We start from the raw sequence: 23,409 nt of genomic DNA, 5'->3' as shown, positions 1-23,409 counted from the left end.
AACAAATGAATCCTTTGTTTTAAACCCAAACTGTTAAATTAGGCTTATTGTGCTAACCAGTTCTTACAAGTGCCGGGGAACTTTTGTATTGTTCGGTATATTGCTCTATCCATGAGTACCTTTCCTTTTTCTAGTCGATCTGGGTGGCTGCCATTGTTGCTTTGTTGTATTTGGTACAGACACACTCTTACAGGATTTTCAGTTGCCTTGTATGAATTTGGGCTGAAGGTGGGTTGATGTATATTTTGGGGAGATCTCTAGGGTGAGCCTGTTTGTAATTTATTCATTGAGATCAGAATTCTCAACCAGGGTTCCATGGAATCCTAGGGTTCCTCCAGATGTGGCTAGGGGTTCCGTGAGCAATTTGTGCTTCTAAGGTCAGTTTAACGGACACCAATTATCTTTTTGGCTATCTGTAAGGGTGACGTTCCCAATGTCCAGCCCCATGTAAGGGGCATTCTTCCCAATGACCACTACACTTATATACTGTGAGCTGTGGATAGAGTACTATGTTCAAACCAGAATTTTTTTTTAAGCTGGGTGGGAAGAAAATTGTAGGCAGGTGGCAGCCCCTGTATTGTGAACCAGCTCTTCAGTAACCACCCATTAACAGCTGAAAAGTGCCGGTTGGGGGGCTGGGCAGAACACTGTAGCAGGAGTTCCCTGAAGATCTAAAAATAATTCCAAGGGTTCCCTGTGTTAAAAAGGTTGAGAAAGGCTAGATTAAACAGATGTGAATTGGGGTGTCATGCTATGCACAGGTGCCTGGACACATCAGTATGGCTTCACATATATTGGCAAATGTATGCCTCAGTTTTTAATCTAAAATAATAAACATTTTAATGAGCACTTTTCTGAGGACTACCTGGAGAGAGTGCTGAATTTTTTATAATTATTTAATCTGCATACTCAGCCGTTTGCCTTTAAATAGAACACAACACTTATTAAAATACAGTGTGGCAATTCACACAAGGAACGCGTTTATAAATGCAACGCCAAGGGTCATTTTATTGTTCTGCATCCGACTATACTGCTATTTACAGCAGCCAAGAGCTCATTATACTTCCCAAGATTTCTTATAACTGCAGCTTCTCTGTTCCTTTGGAAATGAGAGTCAGGCAGTAAAAAGGTCAAGTGCTGAACCTTTTTGTGTCGGCTTTAGCGGTAAACGTCCCCCAAAGAGCTGACGCATGAAACATTTTCCTCCCAATTCCACACTGCATGGTTTAAAGACAAAGCTTGAACATACAATTACAAATATCTGGCCTAAGTCCGCTCCAGCGAGCAATTTAACTTTATTCCAGCACCCGCATAAAGAGTATGTCAAGAACCAAGTCAGCAGGTTAATGGTGAAACTCTGAAAAATGTCACCTCCTTTCAAGTTCTGTCAGTTTGAAATGCCAATCAAGTCCTTCGTCCCTTCAACATGCCACCCTGTAGCTAATGAAATGACACATGTTTATGGATTCTATGACCTGCTGACCTCATAAAATATGTATTACCTGGTCTGCCAATAAGTCTTATAAAATCCTAACACACCTAATGAAGGGGGCATTCAACCAAAGAAGATATATGCAATAACGAGGATATACGGTAATCTTCTACGACCAATCAGATATCGGCTTAAAGGAACATCACACTAAGTGACTTGGCACATAAAGACAAAATATTAAAGACGCCAAATCCCTGTTGTTTTTAAACAGAAATGTTATGGTTTTATTAATTCTCTGGGCATATCAACCTTAAAAGAAAATAAGTTCAAATTTCGCTTTGGCCATGACTTTCGGAGTCATTTATCAAAAGAGCAACAGTAGTGAAGGCCGGTGAAGCGAAGGAAAAAAAGAAATTACCATTGATTTGCTAGCAGAATTACTGCTTGCCTTTTAAAGTCACATATGTACTGCTTTTAGATCAAAAGACAGGTGTAATCTTTACAGATTTTAATTCAGAGGGTGTAAAACCTCATTTCTTGGTAAAAAGGTTCGTCGGAAGGGAAGCCTGCGGACGATTTCCTGGTCGACTCAGATTTTTGAACCGAATACTTTAGCCAGTTCAGTAGATTGGGTAAAAAAAAGACCCAATATGTTACTGAAAGCAGAGAATATAATTGGCTATTAATATTTATAGGTAATACCACCATAGCTTCTATTAGCATATATATATATATATATATATATATATATATATATATATATATATAGGGAAACTATCTGTACAAGGTCTGAGCTCATCAGGAACCTACTTTACCCTTCAATTTCCAATCAGAGAGGGGGATACAGAGGGATCCTGTGAAAGTACAACCGTTAAAGATCAAGCTTTCCTATCAGGATGGGCCGAGTACATATAAAAATATATATGGATGCTTTCTACCTGCCAAAAGCTTCATATTTTACCTGTGTATTCATTGTTTGCCTGGATTTTACTTTCAACAAAAACAGATTAAACTTGGAATACATTGGAGCCTTAGTCCTAGTTTTGCGTTCCACATATCAGCCAAAATCTACAACCCTATCTGTTGGAGGTTAGCACATATGCCTCTGCTATTAGCAGTGAAGTAATCCCAATAGTTTCCCAGGACTCTAATGCCAGCTGGAACCAATCCTAGTAAACACCTGTCTACAGAACACAGGACAGCAAACTCTCTAAACATGCCAAGAACAGCTGCAAGGTGACCCAGGAGCCAATCAAGGTCATGGTAATGACACAAAACTCAGACATTCTGAACTTGGCAGAGACCTCATCACTCTTGGCCAACTGATGGAAGAACAGTGGGCATTGTTGTCTGTCTGCCCTCCCTTTTGGTTGGAGTATCCCCTTATGTGTCTGGTGAACTGTATCAGTAAGCATATCCTGAACAATTTAAACAGGATTTACACTTGAAGCTTTCATACATCAGAAACTGATGAAATATTTATATCAATCACTGAAGACTGGGTATTGATCTGGAAAGGAAGTAATTTTTAATGAGTACATAGGGAATTTTTTTTTTCTGCAGAAGGGAATTAAAAGCAGACTATATAAGAGCATACTTCTCAAAGTTTAAAAAAAAAAAAAAAAAAAAGCATATTCCCTCTTGGCGTAGAAGCAATTTTTTTTGGTAGACCTTACACTACCCACTCCTTGCACATAATATACCCAATTTAACCACTAACCTCAATAGTTTGGCAATAAATTGGCCCATGAAGGGTTTCCCCTGAGGATGAGGATAATGTGGATCTTGTTATCACACAAATTTTCCCAATTCACTGAAAAGGTTCTACAGGTATAAAAAGTCTTTCCTCTTCAAATAAAAAAGGATAATTATTTCATATGAAGTCATAGAATCAGACTCTCCAGGAAGGATCTCTATCCACTCTACGAGAGGAATAAAATTGCACCCTCTGCAGTTCTCAGATAAACATCCATCCATCTGTGTCCAGTCTAAGCTTCTTTATTACTGCTCACATCATGAAAACAGCCCTTAGCTATGACATCATAGTGATGCATGTCATCATATTTTTGTCAGCTTCCTTTGACTTGTAAATACGCCGTAACTGAACAACATCCGGACATGTGGTAAAGCCAATGAGCCAATTGGGTCATATAATTATTAGTGACATCAAGGCAAAATATCTTAGTAAAGCAATACTGTATCTGGCCCGGTTCCCTCAAGCCAGATTTCTTTATTTTGTTTTATCTTTGAAAAACAGATGCTTCCTTTTAGCTACCATGAAACAGAATTAATTTGTACGAACATTTGTAATACATGTGTAGGCGAGTCCAAGATTTTTTTTTCTTTTTTTCAATTAATATTATTACTATGTCTATGTTCGCTACCAGAAGATGGTTCTATTGGTCCTGGAGACATGATGATTAAGCTAAACTTTATATATTTTTTCCTCATTCATATACAGTTCTCTTCTGTTCTGAAATCAGGTACTTTTTTCTTGTTGTTTGTGAAATCTGTAGTACAGACATTGAAAACCCCTGTACTACCCCTGTACTATCAGTACAGACATTGAAAACCCCCTTTAACGCTTTGATTTCCCATGCATCTGCGATGATGGGATTTCACCATCCAATCTATTAAACTGCATTCTTAGGTCATCCGTCCTGGGCCCTGGAAGGGATGTGCTCTACACACAAGCACTGGAATCCTTGCAGACTGCAGACCAAAGCTTTAAAGGATCTACCTATCAACCCCAATAATTTGTATCCAAATCAGAGGCTCTCAAACTATGTAGTCATTGCTATATCCCAAAGGAGGTTGTACAATCCAATTTCAACTTGAAAAACGCAGTGTTCTCCCCAGCCCCTTTAAGGGTTATATGTAAAATTTTATTAGGATGCTGAAGAGAATGAAAAACCAATGAAAGCAAAACACAAGCAGATTAAAATTCAGCTTTAGGTTTTCAGATATTTATAAGAAAGATCCCATGGAGACGTTCACACCCCACATTCTAATTATGGATTTAGCAAAAGCCAGATGTCAAACATAGTTGTGAGATTAGGTTATTTCTGGAGAAAAAAAAAAAACTGAAGCATGTCCGAAAAACAAGAGGAACTGGAGCCAGTTGGCTGGATGATGAGGGATGAGATACTGGCCGGAATACAAGACAGTACACAGAGCAATGCAAGACAAGACCGCAGATCACAGCACCAGACAGAGGCAATACTCAGCGGAACATACCATAACACGCTGCCATAAAACCCAATCATATATATTAAAATGAATCTGCTCTGTATATTATCATGTAAATTGGCAGGATAACAAAGCCAGGAAGCCTGCAGCGTGATAGAAGATCTCTCTCTCCAAGTTATTGCCAGTCTGACACACAGAGCCAGATAATAAGAGGCTGAGTGAGGGAGCACGCCATGCAATGTAAACACATATAAAAAAAGAAAATATAAAGTGTAGCTAACCATCCAACTTTCTATTTTAGCAAATGATAAACATAGACATTCTTCACTAATATATACACTGGCAATTCCCAATTACTGACAGGCTGACACCTTCACTATCACAACCAAGGGTGAAACAAGTCTTATATTTGCACTTAGCATCTCGTGTATGCTAATTCCATGCGGTGAAGAGGGTTATGGTCATTAGCACATTGCCAGTTTGATTGAATGTGTAAGTTTAGCATTAAAATGATATACTTCTGCCAGAAAAACAGCAAATGGATGGGAGAATGAGGAATAGGTGCGAGGAAAGGAATGTTCCCACATAATTCCTTAATGCAGGGGCCTGTCCACACATCAAAACTAAAAAGACTTGTGCCACCTGGCGGTGAATAGAAGACAGGACCCCACATAATCCCTGCCCTTCAAGAATTTGAGGAGCATACATTTTACCAGATGGGTGCTAAGGAATACAGGGAGCCAGGACTAAACTAAAACATTGTTTACAATGTTGTCCATTAGTGAATTTACACTTATTGGATGAATGACACCCAGCACCATCCTACTTTCCTTTATCTTAGGTCAGAGCCTACAGACAAATTATTCATCTGCACCATGGAATATTTTGCATGTTTTATTTTTAACAACAAAGAAAACACTTTTTATACTGGGAAATGCAGTTTTTAGGAAAGTTCTGGTGTGAATACAGTTGAGACTGACATGGAGGCCAAGGAGAAGGTTCTTCCTGTGTAAACTTAAGCTGCGTACACACGTCAGATTTTTCTCGCCCGATAATCGGCATCGGCCAAATATCGGGCGAGAATCTGGCCTGTGTACAGTCGGCGTCGTTCATCGTCCGTGGATCTGTCCTGGCGGATCCACGAACGATGAATGACAAGCGATCCTAATGCAAGGGAAGGGGGAGAGCGCGCAGCAGGGTGCCGCTCCGTCGTTCTCCCCCTCCTCTCTCCATAGAGCAGAACGGTGCTGTATGTACAGCACTCGTTCATGCATCGTGTAGTCCTTTGTCGTTGGAAAGGATCGTGAAAGATCCTTTCCAATGACAAGAATTGCACGTGTGTACGCAGCTTTAGGCAGTAGTGACATTTACAAGGCTTCTTCTCTTGTCCTTGCAAACCAACTGAGCTGAACTGGAGTCAAGAAAACACATAAAGGAGTAGCTTGTGGGTTTTAGGCAGCTGTTAAGAAAACAAGCCATCCTCCATAGGGAAAGAGCTGTTTCACGTGAAGATGTCCGGTCATTCTCAACAAGGTTCCTCCAGACGTTGTCCAGGCTTCCTTGAGCGGTTGCTAACTGACCTCCCATAAGGTGATGCCTGCATATTTCCAAAGCCAACACCACTAGGCAGAGGCAGTTGCATGAAACGGAGGACCTTTTTAGTCATCTGTAAAGGTAAAGGTAGAATTACCACCACCAAGGAATGGAGAACCTTCTTTAAATCGGCACTAATGCAAATAGCAATGTTTCTAATTAAATTATCATAGCAGGGGTTCCCTGACACCTGATTTATTTTAAAGATTCTACAGATGTAAAAAGATTGGGAAAAGCTGCCTTAGACCTTATATCTGATCTTAGGTGCTTTGGACCTCTGTTCTTCCTTAGACTAGCCACATACTAAATACATGTTTTATATAAATATAACTGTGGTAAACATTAGTAGAGCATGACCATCAAGTACGACCAAGGTTTTAATTTATAATCCATGAGCAAGTTAAATGGTATCAATTACCTAGCAATTATCACAAATGCTTCATCTATAGGATATCCAAAACTCTTGACCCCCTGGAAGGGCTTAAGGTCTGTAATAAGGAAACATTCACCACCCCAGACGGTATGATTTCGGTTTCCTAGACGTGTTTTGTACGCTGGGAAGTGAAAATGATCATTTCTCCAAAAGGTAGGTATCCATTCTGTCTTTCCACATATACCACTTTTGGGGTTGGGTGTGAAACTCTAACTCTACAGGAATCTTCTATGTAAGGGACATGCATCTAAAGCTTTTATACAGAGCTTTCATATTCAGAATGCATTGGTCCTTTACCTAGTAAAGAATAAATCTGGTAAAGTAGATTTCGTTAATTAGCAGATGGCATTTCTGCTGACTGTTATTATCATTGGGCTTGCACACAGGATATGGGTGTCAGCTCAGTTCATGTATGAAGGACACGTAGGGAAGGGGCTTTCATATAATCTGATTACAACGTCTAGCATTCTATGAAGAAGATGGATGACCGGCACATACTTGGAATTCCTGGGGCTGCTAATTGATGGTCTGCCTGCCCGGACACATTTAGACATGTACCTCTGGCGCTGGCTGTGCCAGGGATTATGGCAGAGTGCTTTCCCTTTTGTTACACTTGTGTGTCAGGAGGCAGAAAGTCAACGTTTGTTTAGTCTTCTGATGCCCACTTGTCCTGAGATCTTTAAGAATGTATTTCTCTACTTAAGACATGTCATCTAGCTGAGAAAGTATGCAACATTAATGTCAAAGTGGTAACACAGTGCCTTGTCCACTTTGCAGGTGTCAGCAGTGTGACATTTTCCTCTTGTCATGCCAATCATTTTCTCATATACTATACTTGTAATCTGCTTAATGGCAATATATCCTGTGATTAAGATTTCCCTGATGTCTGGTGCAGCACGTGGGTTAGGAGAACTGTGTAAAAATCTATATTTCTGCAAAGCATAAGGCTTGTTCATGTTTGTAAAGTATGAAGTCGGGCAAGGGAAGAACAAGATCTAATAAAACCTGGTCCAATTTATAGTTATTATCTCTAGATGGAACTCAAACAAGAACTAGCTGCAGGAGACTGTATAGTCTCCAGAAAAGCTCCAGAAAAAACTGTATAGGTCCTTTTAATTCGAATTCCTATCATAAAAGATATTCTTTGGCCAGAACATTTATTTCAAAGACAGCTCATAATATTTTAAATGCATTTACAGGTAATTACCATGCATTAAATGCTTCCCTTATCTATACACCCTATGGCTCCAAGACTATCTAGTTTCTGCCATCTTAAATGTGTTGTCAGCAGCCCCAGATGAAACTCTACTTTCTGCTTTGCCTATTACAATATAGCTACATCAAGGGTTATGTAGGTGGGGTGAAGGGAGGGGTAAAAGAGCTGGGTCAGCTCAGACATTAAACAGACACTCCAAGAACAAGAAAAGGTTATAATGTACTCGGAGACAGGGGGTTATGCTAAAATATTGTCTTCTTGTCTCCTCCTTACTTAGATGATGTTATCACAAAGCCTGACATCTTTGGTTCTTCTGCCCACACTGTACTGTGCCTGACTTATCAGGAGATTGTTCCTACCCCTAACAACCATCGGCAGATAGGAATGCTCTCTGCTTTGTTCATTACCAACTATGGAGCACCATTGTTCCATAGAGCGCCCATTGCTCATTCCCTTTGGGCAAAGGTTGTTAGGGGCTTTGAAACTCCCTAAAGAATGGTGACCAGCCAGGCACTGAAGATATTCCAGTATCCATTGCTCTAGCTACTTCTGTGGAAGAAGAGAACTTATATGCTGACTTACCAAAAAATGGCAAGTTAGCATATGGAGTATATGTCTACTTTAAGTCCAAAAGCCTTTTGCAAAGTGGGGCAATATCCATGGTTTTTAAGGATACCCCTACAAGAAATACCTCCCTTCAGCCAGATTTTCACTGTGCTGCCCAGACTGGTATCACCGTAGGCACATGAGCCTGAAACACTTTTGTTGCAACACACTGTCACACAGTAAACATCTTCAAACTAGGGCTACAATTGAAAAGCTTGCCAAGTGCACAGGACAAAGAATTTGCCAATTTTATCACCATTACATTGGTACTTGGACAGCAGTTTTCTGACGGGCTCATGTTTGTTGCATGGTGAAAAGTCTACAATACAGAAAGCACAGCAATCCATCCAAATTCATCTTTCGGAGAAGTCAGCTCTGTAAACTAGAAGCTGATTTGTTGCTATGTGTTGCTAAACTTGGCACACGATAACTGCTCTCCACACAGCCGTATGAAATAAGCTCGAGCATGGCTGATCCTTCTACCATCACCCAGAAATGTAATATCCACATAAGGGATAAGTCATATAGTGACTGATAAGGTGTTGATAGATTTACAAGCCAAGGCCGAATATCTCGGCCGTAAGATTACAAAATATAGATCAGGCAGCCTCCACGAAGGTTATTACCTGCAAAATTCCAGCAAATAAATCAGTCCTATCCATTCATCATCAAAAATGTAATATGGACCTTTAGTGCTACATAAAAGCTAAATGAGGAACTATAATAAAACAAAAGTTTTTGAGCAATACGGGACTGGTAAATAGATTCTTTATATGCTTTCCATAAGCCTTGTGTAAAGGTTGAATGAATGCTGAAAATACAAGCTCCACTTTTTAGCCAGACCTCAACCTCCCCTATCACTACATGCTGGACAACCATACTGTTACTCTTTCACACAATGTCCCTGATTTATTAAAGCTCTCCAAGGCTTGAGAAGATACACTTTCATCAGTGAAGCTGGGTGATACAGCAAACCTGTAACGGATTTCCTAAAAATCATTTGCTATTTGTTGGCAAATGTTTTGAATCTTGGACCAGATCTATTCCAGGTTAAGCCTATAAACAATTTAACACCTATGCATGTGCTCAAGAGTACATTCATTCCCATTAGCCAGTTGGGGATCGTTCATTTACCTGCACATTAGCAGCTATGTACAATATTGAGAATATTGCAAAAAAGGAGCTAGGTTTGTATTTTTGCAGAAGAGACATCGTCTGCATCTTCTACCCTATTGAATTTTAAGTTTTAATTCTGCTTTGGTATGGTAAAAATTAACTACGATTTTAGTTCTTGGCTTTATATATACTTTAAAATAATTAATTACATACAACAGCTCAGTAAATGTACATAATAAACATTGCAGAAAAACAGAAAAAAAAGAACATTTTTTTCTTCTCTGTTCCTTTCACAGAAAAAAAAAACACATTCCTGCAATAAAATCCTAAATACACCATATTAGCTTTATGTTATGCCTGCACCACCGGCATATGGATTTAAAGTTGTAAAAACAACAGCAGGCAACAAACGCGCCCGTAGCGCCCCGTCGGAAGATGAGGGGTTACGGAACACAACAGATAAAATTAGCAGCTGCAATTATCATCCTCACGTCCCCTGCAGCTACCTTATACCACGTACAGCTGTGTTTACAGGAAACGCCGGACTAACTCCGCTCTGGCACCAAAAAGATTTAAAGCTGTTACTACATGATTTGCTGCTAATTAAAATAAAATATTTTGATTAATTACCAGTGCTTAGGCTCTGAAACAGAAATTGTACTCTGTAAATATAGGGATTTGTGGGTGTGTGAGCACTATGAAAAAGGTCATTTGTAGTATATAGTCACCAATAAATTGGATCTATAGTTAAATGTTAGCTTTCTGCTTATATTGAAATATAAGATAAGTTAACAGTCTTCCTGAGTTGAATACCCAATGCATAGTAGAAAGGCTAAAATATTTTTTCTACTGGAGAAAACGCTGTATTGGGTTCCCTCCAGTGCCAAGTCAAAGGACAAGCAATCTGAAATGACAACACCAAAGGTCTGGGCTTTTCATCACAGGACCAGCATTGAAGTGAGCATATTCCCTAAAATCTTTCTGTATCCATCCATTCAGCACTAAAAGATCTAGGTCATACCTGCCCACCTGGACATATGGGCCGGAAGATCTGGTATGTTATAGGAAAAGTTTGGTATATTCATTGGAGGTATGTTGAAAAAACTACCGGGATCTTTTCCAATCTCATGAGATCTAGAGCTAAATTTGGAGAGGTTACTACTGTGGTGCTTACTGTTCTCCTGGCTGCAGGGGAAGATGCACAGAAGAGAATACAGTGCAAGGATCTCCATGATTTATGGTCTATGATTCTGTGGATCTTTTCTTTCAGCACCTTTACGGCTAATCTGGTAAACCCATGGCAAATCCCATACACCATCATGAAAAATAGGTAATATACAAGTTTAACAATTATTAGTATTTTATAGAGATCACAGAACTCTCTGCTTTTACCCTGCTTTCGCTCTACAAGACTGGTGACAATTGCTTCGGTATTAACTTCCTGGGCTGAAAGAAGATGCTCCCCCAGAGATAATACAATCATATGGATCCTGATGACTGGATATTAATCTTTAAATTGTGCTGTGTACATGTTTTCCATAATCCCCCTCCCTCACTACTTACTCTTGCTTCCTCCTACCATTTGCACATCTCAGTGACAGAATCTGTTACAACTGTGTTCATACATAATGTATTTTGTTTTTTATTGAAAAAATATTGCCTGTTAAAATTTTATATCTTAATTTTGAACCAGCAGGTGCAGCTGTAGGTTCTTTTTCACATTTTAAAGGCTCTTCATTTCATTTACTCCCCCCCCATGATCATGGTAGCCAGGAACGATAGGCTTTTGCCTAAACATCAGGTTATAAAAGGAATAAAGGGTTTGAGATCTTTTTTCAATTTATGAGCAGTAAGTACTTTTTTTATTATTAAAGCAGATCTAATAATAAAAGTCAGTCTGTATGGCATGTTGATTGTAATATGATTTTTAAGTGTAATAAAGCTTTGCACTGAACACTACTGAGCGGGGAGGATTATCCAATAAATGATATTAAGATGGGGATGTAATTTAAATGGACCTTGAAATGTTAACAATACCTGTAATAACTTGATGGACCACTTTGTGAAAACCCAGTGAACCCTTTTTTCTCTAGTCCAGCACTATATTTATTCGGCTATATGACCAGACTAAAATAGCCAAAGTACAGGTATTGTAATAATTGCCTGGGTACATGCCAGACAAATGCAATTAGTCATCTATAAACTGAATATGTTTCATCAGGAGATATAAAATAAAACAAAATTACAATAAGGGGCACCGTTATAAAACATTTAATGTACCATTCACTGCAGGTGTATTGGCCACTGTAGTTATAAAAAAAAATGCAGCAGGATTGTCTGGTAATTGTCGCTTCCATTCCATTAAAAAAAAAAAAAAAAACTTTGAATGCATGTACTTTTTAAATGTCTACCCTTGTTTACTTTAAATACACCAAGGTTGTAATAAAAGTTTCTACACTATTGTTCCCTGGTTAGAAAAAATTAAAATTTCATGGTTAAGTGCACTTTGCATAAAGGATCAGACAAGTGTTTATAAGTGTTTATTGTATAATGGGACAAGTCAGTTCTGCAATAACCCGTCTTACCTACCTGATCACACAGGTGAAATGAGAAAAAGCTGAGGTGTGCTGGCCAGCTTTAGCCGCCAGGAAAACCTAGCAATCTTGGCTTCCCTTGCATGTGCCGGGGGATGAATGAACTTGTGTCATCATGGCCAGTCAAGATAGCCACAGATTTTCTTGAAGAAGGAGGAGAAAGGATTGCATTGGAATGCAGACAGGTGAGTTGCGTGACTTTAGTTCTGCTTAACTTTTTCTGTAGCTCCTGAATTAAATATCATTTAATATTATCTGAAACTTATTTCAGTGTCAACTGATACATTACTTTGGTGAGAATGGGCATGTTGAGTACATGAGCATAGAAAAGCTTAATGTAAATAAGCAAATGTAGTCTACACATAGGAGCCATGTTTATTCTTGTGTGCTTTGTGTAGTTCTTCCAGATCTATAAAATAATCCAGCTAAAACTTGTGAAGAGGGGTTTCCTGTGTTTAGACCAGTGACTGCTGATCTCCCCTAGACTGGTCTTGTATCCACCCTCTCTGCAGGTTTATTGCTACTGGATATACAATAAAAACCCAATACAAAAATATATCCACCTCCGTGTTCTCCCCAGCCCCTTTTAGCAGAACGCACCACCCGGCATTTTTCAGCAACCACCCCGGGAGTTTTTGGGTGATTACTGAAGCGTTAGGTCACCCACCACCCACCTACAATTTCTTCGCACCCGGATTAAAAATATTTCTGGGTTGACCAGTGTACAAATGTGTGATATCTTGTGACGGAAAATGCCACTCAGTAATCTTTGTCATTATATAATGGTCAACTGCTTAAAAAATTCAATTTCCTTGGGGCATTCCCAAACAAAGCAAAAGCAACATGCAAGGCAGTTTAGAAAGCTGCAGGATTAGACAGTTTTTGTTAGGCAGATTTTGTTTAGACATTTTATCTCACAGCTAAATGAGACTTCTGTAAATCACCTGCTGATTCTGTTTTCTTGTGTCTTAAAGAATGTCCCAGAACATTCCTGCATCCCACTCACTAAAGTGCCAGTGACCTCTGTAGTGGGAGAGAGCCGTACTGGAGGCCCTGTGAGTCAGAGTCTGCCCAGCAAGAAATTCTGGACAATACAAAGTAATCACTGGCAGGAAAAAGCTCTGTTTATACTGATGTTCATGGGCTTAGCCTCACATGACACTTGCCAAGTGTATACTTTTTTTTTTGATAGAATGTGGAATGGATATATAAATGTTAATGATTAAATTCTAAAACTTAGACTTTGCCAAGATTTAATGCTACCCTTGGCTCTGTTTGAAATATTCTTCTCGCTTTTAGTGCTGGGGACAACCTTTTACCAAATAGGAAGTAAGGACACTGCTACACTACATGCTAGCATTCAAAAGAAGAACATCCAAACCTCCAAGCGAAGTAGAAGCTGAAAGGATGTTGTGCCGTGCATGTGGCTCTTTCATATTCTAAAAGGCAATATGTACAAGGCCTTAGAGAGGAATAATTCACCCACAATGGAAGTGAGCTACTCAACCCACCATAATGTTGTATGTATACAACTTCTTTATTATGAGCTTATAATACATTTAGTGAGCTTCAATAAAACCTGTGCAGAGGTAAGATTGCCCATTAAGTATTGGCATTTTGGAGGTCTATTTAGAACAATGAAGACAGGACAATACATAAAGAGAAGTTGTTTTCCATAGTGACCATAATTCTGGTTTTATTCTCTTAAAATAATATATCTGCCCATCTGAAACTCTGCTTTAGCTGCAATATTCTTTTCTCCCGCCTCACTCCACAAATCATGAAAGCTATTTAATTGCGAGTATTCTGTCCTGATGAACCCTTTTAAAGTCCTACAAAATATAGATGAAGAATCACAAATAGGTGAATATTCTAGGAATCTCCAGGAACATGATTGGTAAATACATAAACTCGGATAATATACTAGTTCTCTTAGTGAAGAAAATGTCAAAAGTAAAGGAGTTCTTGGGTCAATTCAAATTAATAAATAGAATTTATGCTAATATTAGACAAGTGGTAGGCATAGTACTGGTGCTCTACATCTATTCAGTCTACAAGATCTGGGAATAATAGTTACAGCCAGTGAATGCAGATCGCTCCATTGTGTATTCTTCCTAGCTCTGAGGTGTGACAGGCCCATCTAATGTTTAATGGACTGAATTTCTTTCAGAGTCACTCTCTGCATAGTACAGGAACAAAGCAACAAGCTGATCTGAGCACAGACCGTGACCGAGATCTGGGCAGGTTCAAAGGTCAGACTATCATTGCCATCTCTCCAAACCTAATTACTGATTAACTGCAACTATAATGTGTACAAATGGAAGCATGCAAAGGCAAACTTCCATTTTCCAATAATAGTTTTATGTATATAACGGCATATTTCACAAAGATTGTCTTACTCAAGACTTTGGTTGTGTCGGCTTGCTTTTCTAGTCCTAACCTATATTACAACCACAGAAGGCGACATTTCCTGCTTTCAGCAGACCTCTCAGACATCCCCAGCCTGGAGTTAGTAGCATTTTTTGATGCCGTTTGCTCTTCTGCCAAGGCCACCTATAGATATATAGGGAAAATAATCTGAATCATAGACACAACATTCTACTCCTTTTGCATCTTCTTTATAGAATGTTAGAATGTTGGCAAACAAATACACAGACACAAAACTATATTTAGGCATATCAGTTTTTTTCCACTTCATTTTACAAAAAAAAAAAAAAAAAACTGAAGATGGCTCAAAGTAAAAATAAAAGGGATCCCATGCATACTATATTGACACAATATAATTACGCAGTCTATAATGGAGCCTCTTCCAACACTAGAATGTTTCATGACTAAGTATAAAGCCACAACATGTCTAGAGGAAACAAATACTGTGCGGACAGTGTCCTGCTTGGAACTAATCCACAACCCTAATGCTAAGAGAATTGTCAATTTTCAAAAAAAAAAATAAAAAAAATGGACACACTGTTTGCTAGTTGTTCATTAAAAAGCTTCCAACAGTACCAAAAAATGGCGAACCAAAACATCTTTAATCGTGCAACCAATGATTATCAGTCATTCAATCATACATTTAATGCATGCATGGCAAGTAGGCATGTGATCTTTAAAGGATTGCATAGTCGTCTCCTGAGCTCTGCAAATGAAGGGCTTGTTGTATCTATAACATTGTAATATATAATTCTTTGCGATTACTCATTCATCAAGGATCATTCATTTTAAAACGGCAATAATCCTACCTGTGTAGCTTTACTCTGGAATGCTACCAGGATAACGGCTAAGTTACTGTTCTACATAATATTTATAAAGTATAAAATTGTAAGATAAAGACGCAAAGCCATGTAGGATGATATTGCATTTAATAGTTATCCCATGCAGGAATCCACATGTAAATCCTGGGTTGGATTAGCAGAAAAAAAATGAATAAATAAATTAATCTTGGAGCCAAATCAAACTGCCAAGACATGTATTAGCAGCCTTTAAGGGTAGGGTGGAGCAGAGGGGGCATGTTTGACAAGCAATAAAAGGAATAACACTAGCCCGACTGGTACCGGTAACTTCAGTAGACTGGTAGTTTCAAAAGTTACTTTTACATAAAAGAGCTTTAGATATGTACAAACCATATTCACATTTTCATTAATGAGTGGAATCTTTAATACGTAAGAAGGCAAATAAAGGTCAGAAACATACCTACTTGTTATAAACATACAAATAAAAATATACTGTGTATGCAGTATACATGCATCATGTATTCCTAAAGTAATAAAATACCAGAAAGAAAAAACAAAAAAGGTTTAAAGCACACAATACACAAGACTCTTGGTGAGGATTGGTTACAAGTAATTAAACCTTAATGGAAACAAAGTTGTACTAACTTCACACATTCAGAACCACAAACATTTGACATCTTGTTTAGGTTTACTATGAAACTTGAAACTCAAACAGGCTGTGCACATCGGGGGGTTTTAAGAAGGCCAAGTGTGAGCTGTTAAAGGACATTTTCTAGACACATTATCATTTAAATTTGGGTAATGGAGGAAGGTGTGCAGATCTTCCCAGTGCTTGAAGGAAATTGTATTCAGACATGGCTTTCTAACCGGGCACACAACACCCCAGAAACAGTCATTGGGGGCTGCCACCTTGACATGACATCAAAAACAAATCACGCCAAACTGAAAAACATCAAATTACCATCATATCACATCATTGCTATTAGTAGTTTCTGTTTTTTTCACCAAGAGTTCATCTCTAAATACAAATTTGTGAATGTCTTTACTACCTGTGTTATATAAGCCAGTGGTCATTTAATTACCAGCCACGTAAAATGTAAAATACTAGTATTTTAAATGGCATAGCCTTTCTACAGAGTTGAAATTGGTTCATTCCTTAAGTATTCAGAGTTGAAAGGTTCAGAATTATTTAGAATTCTATCCTCTGTTATTAAGAAGAGGCTAATTAATTACAGATCATCGGCAAGATTTCCAGCCATTAGCAGGACTGAACCGCTGACCTTCACAGGTGACCCTGTAGAAAAGTAATCCATTCATTTCTTTAATAGGGTTAGCACAAAGGTCAGCTGTAAAATGCACACATTCCTGGCTGTTTATCATATCGCAGCTCAAGAATTCCACGCATTGCCTGTATACTGAGAGGAATGCAGGCTATAACAACTTTCTATTACATTGACACAGCACAGCATATATATGCGTATCTGCAAAGAAAGCCTGGCCATACACTTCTATAGTAATAGGAGCCATGTAATGTTTACCTGTCATCTCAGTGGTCACCTAGGATGTTTTTGATTTTGCCTTTTATTTTAGGGGAAAGTATTGATTTAACTTTTGGTTATCCTACAATTAACCTGAAATCTAAAGTACACCAGGAACTCAAAAAGTGAAGAATTGCTATGTTATATGAAACATTAAGAAATGGGAGTGTCTAAGCAGTGTAGTGCTTAACAAATTGCCTAGGCATTCCTATGATTTAAGCCTTACAGCAGTATTACTGCAGTGTAAAGCTACGTACACACTTCCAATTATTATCGTTGGAAAACGAACGACGAACGATCCTGCACGATATCTACGAACGATCGTATAGCACCGATCCTGCACATAGAGATAACGACACGATCGTTCGTAGATATTGTACACACAATAGATACGATCGTTTGAGCGAGAGAGGAAGTATGTGCACGACAGGAAAGTGAACGAACGTTCGTTCATTACGCATGCTCAGACCATGGACGATCAACGAACGACCGTACACACGAACGATGTTCAACGATCGTCGTCCAATCCGATCCGCCGGTCCGGTCGTTCGTTTCCAACGACTTTCCTCGTTCGTCGGCGTCGTTGGTTACTTTTTTACGAACGATTTTTTGCCCAATTGATCGTTCGTTTTGAACGATAAAAATTGGAAGTGTGTACGCACCTTAAGATTTCATAGGGAACTTCTTCTTAGTTCCACAAGCATTGGCGTGAAATTTGGTGATAGCTGTTATCTGCTATCCTTGCTGGAGAGAAATCTGAACCTGAGGACCTACACACAGGCATTACCCTGCCTCTGTATCATCTATTGTGTGGAATATTTCCAAAAACCTAATGCTGCTTGATTATTCTCCACTGGTAATTAAATCACCAGTCGGACAGATCCGACACAAGGAAGCCAAGTCCTGGTCTTCTACAAAGATGATCATCTCCCCCAAGAAAGAGAAAGTATGGAATGAGCCATTATAGTTAATAGGTAATGGCAAATAAAAAATCAACTGAGAGCTTTATATAATTTAAGTTTTTACCCCAGTCTAACATGACAGAAGGCTCTAAATAATGTAAGAGAAAAAATAACTGCATCTCCTATTGCTTGTTAGACGGTTGAAAAAGAACACGGAGAAAATAAAATGATAAACACATAAATAACTGTCCCGAAAATCTAAAACAAAAAACAACTAAAAATGGATAATTATGGTTTAGAGTACTGCACTTTCCAGCTAGCCTATATAGCCGGAGCCCTAATAGTGCAATGGCTCAGAACAAAGAAAAGTGTTTACTTTAATGCAAGCTGCCATTTGGCACAGGTTTTGATTATTTCTTCTTCAAGCAATCCCCTCTCAAGGGATTGTAAACCCCAAGACAGAGAAACATGAACACTTACAGTGTTCTCGAGCACAACAAACGCGATATATGGGCACAAAGCATGCTGGAATTTGTAGTTTTAAACAGGAGACTACATTTTTTTAGCCCAATTTTAATGTCTGCATCTCCTCTCCCATTGTGCGCAGCAGGAAATACAAAACGTATTTGGACCACAAATGTTTACCAAACATCTGCAGATCTCTTGCGGAAACAGGACAACAGCGATGGTGAAATAATGTTCCTTCGCGGGTCTCTGACAAGATAATACAGAATCCTTAATGAGACATGACTCAATTAATGACTGCTGATCGGGACTAATGACCAAACAGATGGTTTCCTCTAAACACAGCCATGGTAATTAACCGGCAGCTTGTTTTCCTGTTCTGCTTTTTCTCCATGATGAAAAACCACAAGATTCCACAACCAACAGGAGAGGCACACGGGCCACAGGAAAAGGACAAATCTGGAGATTAAAGAGCTGGAGCTACATATAATATATAGGCACAATTCTACATTGTGACACAACCAATAAAAGGATGAAATATGGCACATATGCCTTGTTTCTTCAAAACCTTTTCTTCTCATATACACATGCAGTCTTTTACAGATCAAAGCCTTAAAAAGGGAACTGTTTGTGGGGGCCTTGGAAGTTAGACCAAAAACCTGCACCAGGGTTTTCAAAGGTGAGATAACAAGTGATTTCTATGCGGCAACACAAACAGTTGATTTTACAATAAAATTGCAGTCATGTGGTGCACTGTGTGGGCCCAATTTACGGAGGTTGACCTGTTCGAAGGAGGTCATCAAGCACACAATCAAGACACCGCCAAAGAACCAGTGCAAGGAACACTGCGAATTTGGTACAATCAATTATATAAAGGTCATGGTAAAGATAAACTCTTTGAACACTATCAGCAACAATGCCAATGATGTCCCTGGTGCACAAACTGCACTACTGGAAGTACTAGTTATTAAATAGAATCTACGGCCATGATTTCAAATTCTAGTCACAGTGGTGGAATATCCTAATTCTCTTCCCATAAATAGAATCTACGGCCATGATTTCAAATTCTAGTCACAGTGGTGGAATATCCTAATTCTCTTCCCATTTTTTTTTTTTTAACTATCTGTTTTTTTTTTTTTTTTTTTTTTTTACTTCTTTGGCAGCATTTTATACAACCAACTTTACGCATGGCCCCGTATCAAGCTGATCCATGGCCCCGTATCAGGCTGACCATCACTGCTCTATGTTCTAAGCCCCCTTGTTATGCAGAGCAATCCTTTTCTAAATGTAATTTTTTTAAATCAATAGAAGGAATGTTTTTTTTCTTAGATCACCATAATATGTTTTCTGCACCTGTTCTCCAATGCTCACGTGCCTTAGATGAAGCCAACCCTCTATACTAGAAGTGTCACTTTTCATTAGCTTCAAATTCCAGGACATACCCTCCTAAAAATAAATGAGATTAAGTTGCGATAGGAACAGAGCGCAGACACTTCAATAAAAGAATCAGACTCCCGGGGGTCTAAGCTTTATAGGACAGCTGTATACAAAGCATGGAATTTAGGCTTGGACTTCATAGGCCAGCGGCAGACATATTTAGACATGGTTTACTATGGCAGCTTCAATTTATTCCGCTAATATGAGATCATTCGGAAGATATTTAAATATTCTGTCTGGGTTAGAATGGAGACCGATGGGCCAGCCATTTTACCGCAACTTCCTTTATTCCATTGTGAGATTGCCAATATATCCCTTCATTATATTTCACTTACTCCAAAAACAGGAGAGACAGTCAGAGGTCTCCTGTATTTGAAGATAAAATTGTGTGTTACAACTCGCACGTTCCTGGACATATTAGAAAAACAGGAGCATGTTATGCCACACGTTAACGAAAAAGATGTCAAGGAAATCATGTCCCTGCGGTGTATTGACTAATTATATATGACAAATTCCTAAAAGTTTGAAAACACATGAAAACTTTGGTGGAAAGGGTGTTTCAAACCTGAATGTATTTTTAAATGCAGCTAATGTTTGCCTTCTGTAATCCCCTATACAGCAGATCTTTGACAGAGGACAGGGCAGCACGGGCAGCAAATCGTGTACTGAAGTTAAAATTACCTGGCAGGAAAAGATAATGATATGAAAAAGAATGGAAATAACAGTGGAGTGAATCCTCCCTGCAATTCTGCTCAAAGATTGGTGGCACGGAGAGGACCAGGCTGTATTGCTAAACTAGAAAACAGAAAAATCAGGACAGGCTGTGCTGTCCAATAGGGCTGTATATATCCAAGGATTGGATGAATAGAATTAAAAATCCCCTTGCAGACAAAACAGCTTCATGACAAATTATTACATTTTGTCCTAAGTTCAGCTTAAAAACATTTACACTAAGAAACAGGTATTTTTGGGCAGGGTCCCCTTCTCCTCCCGTGTCATTGTTTGTACATGTCAAGTATGCAGATTAGTCATCCACAACCCCTATTTAATTGTACATTGCAGTTATAATAATATATATAGTGCCACAGTAAAACTACTTATTCAGTTTTCTAATAACCCAGACAGACACATATATCTTTTTATACCTACACACACACAATGTCTCAGCATCCACAATATGGCCATGCAGCAACGGAAGAAGCCAATATCTCATTCAGCAACCATCAAACCATAAAGGAGGGAATGGAGAACAATATGTCAGGACAGGAGAAAGCACAGGCTAAGCTAGAGAAGAATGCCAGAGAAACTTACTCAGGGGGCTGCTGCTTTCATAGCTCAGCCTCATACTGTGAAGGGCAAACCGAAGGTCATGCGCTATCGCTGACAAACTCTCTTTAATTCTCACATTCATTGAAGATCTCAGCTAAGCCTTGGATAGGAGCACCAGTGATCTGTATTCTCAGAGCTGCACCAATTTAATGCTGCCGTCCCAGTGGGGTCTTTGAAAACGCATCCTGAAGTCTGGACCACAATAGCTCACCACATAGTAGAGCGGCTACATAATACAGGCGGCTTCCAAAGTACACTAGTATATAAATAAATGTGAAAACACTGAAATCCCCAAAGCCAAAATATGTAAACTTTTACTGCAAGAGATGAATTTTTCTCATCTCTATAGATGTAGCCCTTTCTATGGCTATAATATGACAGGCTTAGTTTTTCAGAGTTTCTAAAGCAAATGTGAAGACACCGTGGTGGGGAACCATCTTTCTTTCAGGCTTACTAGAATGTGTCAGGACTGTTGGCAAGCCTGAAAGACTTCTAAATTAAATGGGAGTGTATAATAAAAAGCATCAAGGTAGCGGATTTTGTTTTGTGTTTACTTTGCTCATCACATGTATATACACTGGGCTTCCTGCTTTCAAGTGCAGAACAGTCCCCTGTCTGTGTCAGCAATGACCCATTATGAATCATTAACAAAATACAGTACTTTGTCCAAGGAGACGTGTAGCCCCCACTCAAATAAGCGCCAATTTTCACCCACCAACTTCCATCATTACCATAGTCCCTCCATAAGGCCAGAAGGCTTCCTAGTGGCACCTCCCTAGCACCCCTCCCTGATATCAGGGGCAGCAACCGAATCAGAAAAGGTTCACAACCCATACTTTGAGAAACATTGATCATGCCTTTTCTTTGTTCATCCCAGCCCCTTTTAGCTGGGTGCACCACCCGGCACTTTTTATTAACTATCTGGCTAGTTTTTAGTGGTTACTGAAGAGCTAGGTCACAATACAGAGGCTGCCACCCGCCTACAACTTCTTCCCAACTGGCTTAAAAAATGTCTGGGGAGAATACTGCAGTTGTGCCCCAATAAGCAAGAAGAGGCCAAAGAGCGTGTCTCCAAAATAACTTTTAGTCTTTCTACATATAGTCTGGGTTTAACACTTTACCACTTGCTTTTATACTCCATAGCCATTCTGTCTCTGGGCCACCACAAGTGGACATCACTTAGTATGTGCATCAGGGTAATGAGAAGTCCTTTGAGGCCATGTATGGCATGTGAAGCTAGGTACAGGCCTCAGTGGCCCTACCCACCAGCTGTGATCTTCCTGCATTGTATGGAAAAGCAAAAACAGTGAAGATTCCATCAGGTCTTTAATACTGTGTGCATGTAATTTTTATTACAATGACGATGGCGGGAAGAAGAAACTAGGGATGATGAATCTTGGCATACTAGCTAGTAGTTGGCCAACCACAAAATCAGAAACTTTTGGCTTTTGCTATAGACAAGTAGTGTACAGCTTGAAAATGGGGAATAAAACTGATTGTAAGGTTAAATTAAAACTAACTTGTGCAGCAATTCTTCATTTACATCAATACTTTAAGTGGGAGTGGAGTTTTCCTATAAAGATATTCCGCTAACCACACTTCACACTAAGCAGCAACCAGTTGCGTGAGGTCAGGAGGTGATGATGGACAGCGGTGTTTTCCCGAGTGATCAAATCATTATTTCTTCAGCTTTATCACTCCGGATCGATCGCAGCAAAACAGCCACTTCAGACTAAACAGGAAATGGGGAAAAATACCTATGAAAACATATATTGTATATGTGTTTTTAATGAAAGAGCCCTCATTTTAAATAGGGTTTTACAATCCAACAGAATGTGGCTTGTTTCGGTTGTGGGGCCGGCAGTGTTTTATACCAGTCTGGCTCCTGAAGTCTAACATTCGCAGTCAATCCAGCTATAAACACATGCAATCACTGACTGCAAGGTCCCCCTCTGGGATTTGGAACGGAGCCGTGGTGCATGCTCAAAGCCTTCCTTGAGAATTCAGACAAGGCACATTATCTACCTTGGTTCCTAGCAACTAAAATTAGCCATGCATTTAGAAGAAGAATGTCCAACGAAGGGAAAAAGAAAACATTGTACACAGGTAAATATTTTTTAATTCTAAATAAAAAATTTTAAACTCTAAAAAATAATTGAAATTTTACTAATTTGATGCAGTTTTGGCTTTTGTTTAAAAACACTTTATTCTCCAAAAACAGACATTTTTAGATATCTGTTTCCATAGAAACAATTGTCCTAACTCTTGACCAAACATCCAGACAACAGAGACACATTTCGCATAAACCTTTCTGAATTTTCTCCATTAATAT

At 39.0% G+C, this 23,409-nt stretch overlaps 1 protein-coding gene across 1 annotated transcript in view; it reads right to left on the bottom strand.

Annotated features, from left to right (window-relative positions):
* HS6ST1 (heparan sulfate 6-O-sulfotransferase 1) overlaps window positions 1-23,409 on the bottom strand; it is an 83,047-nt gene that overhangs the window by 7,094 nt on the left and 52,544 nt on the right. The window lies entirely within an intron of this gene.

Source organism: Pyxicephalus adspersus, chromosome 4, assembly GCF_032062135.1.
Source record: "Pyxicephalus adspersus chromosome 4, UCB_Pads_2.0, whole genome shotgun sequence".
NCBI classification, from domain to species: domain Eukaryota; kingdom Metazoa; phylum Chordata; class Amphibia; order Anura; family Pyxicephalidae; genus Pyxicephalus; species Pyxicephalus adspersus.
Note: the sequence above shows the minus strand (reverse complement) of the source record. Positions and strands in the feature narration are given on the sequence as shown.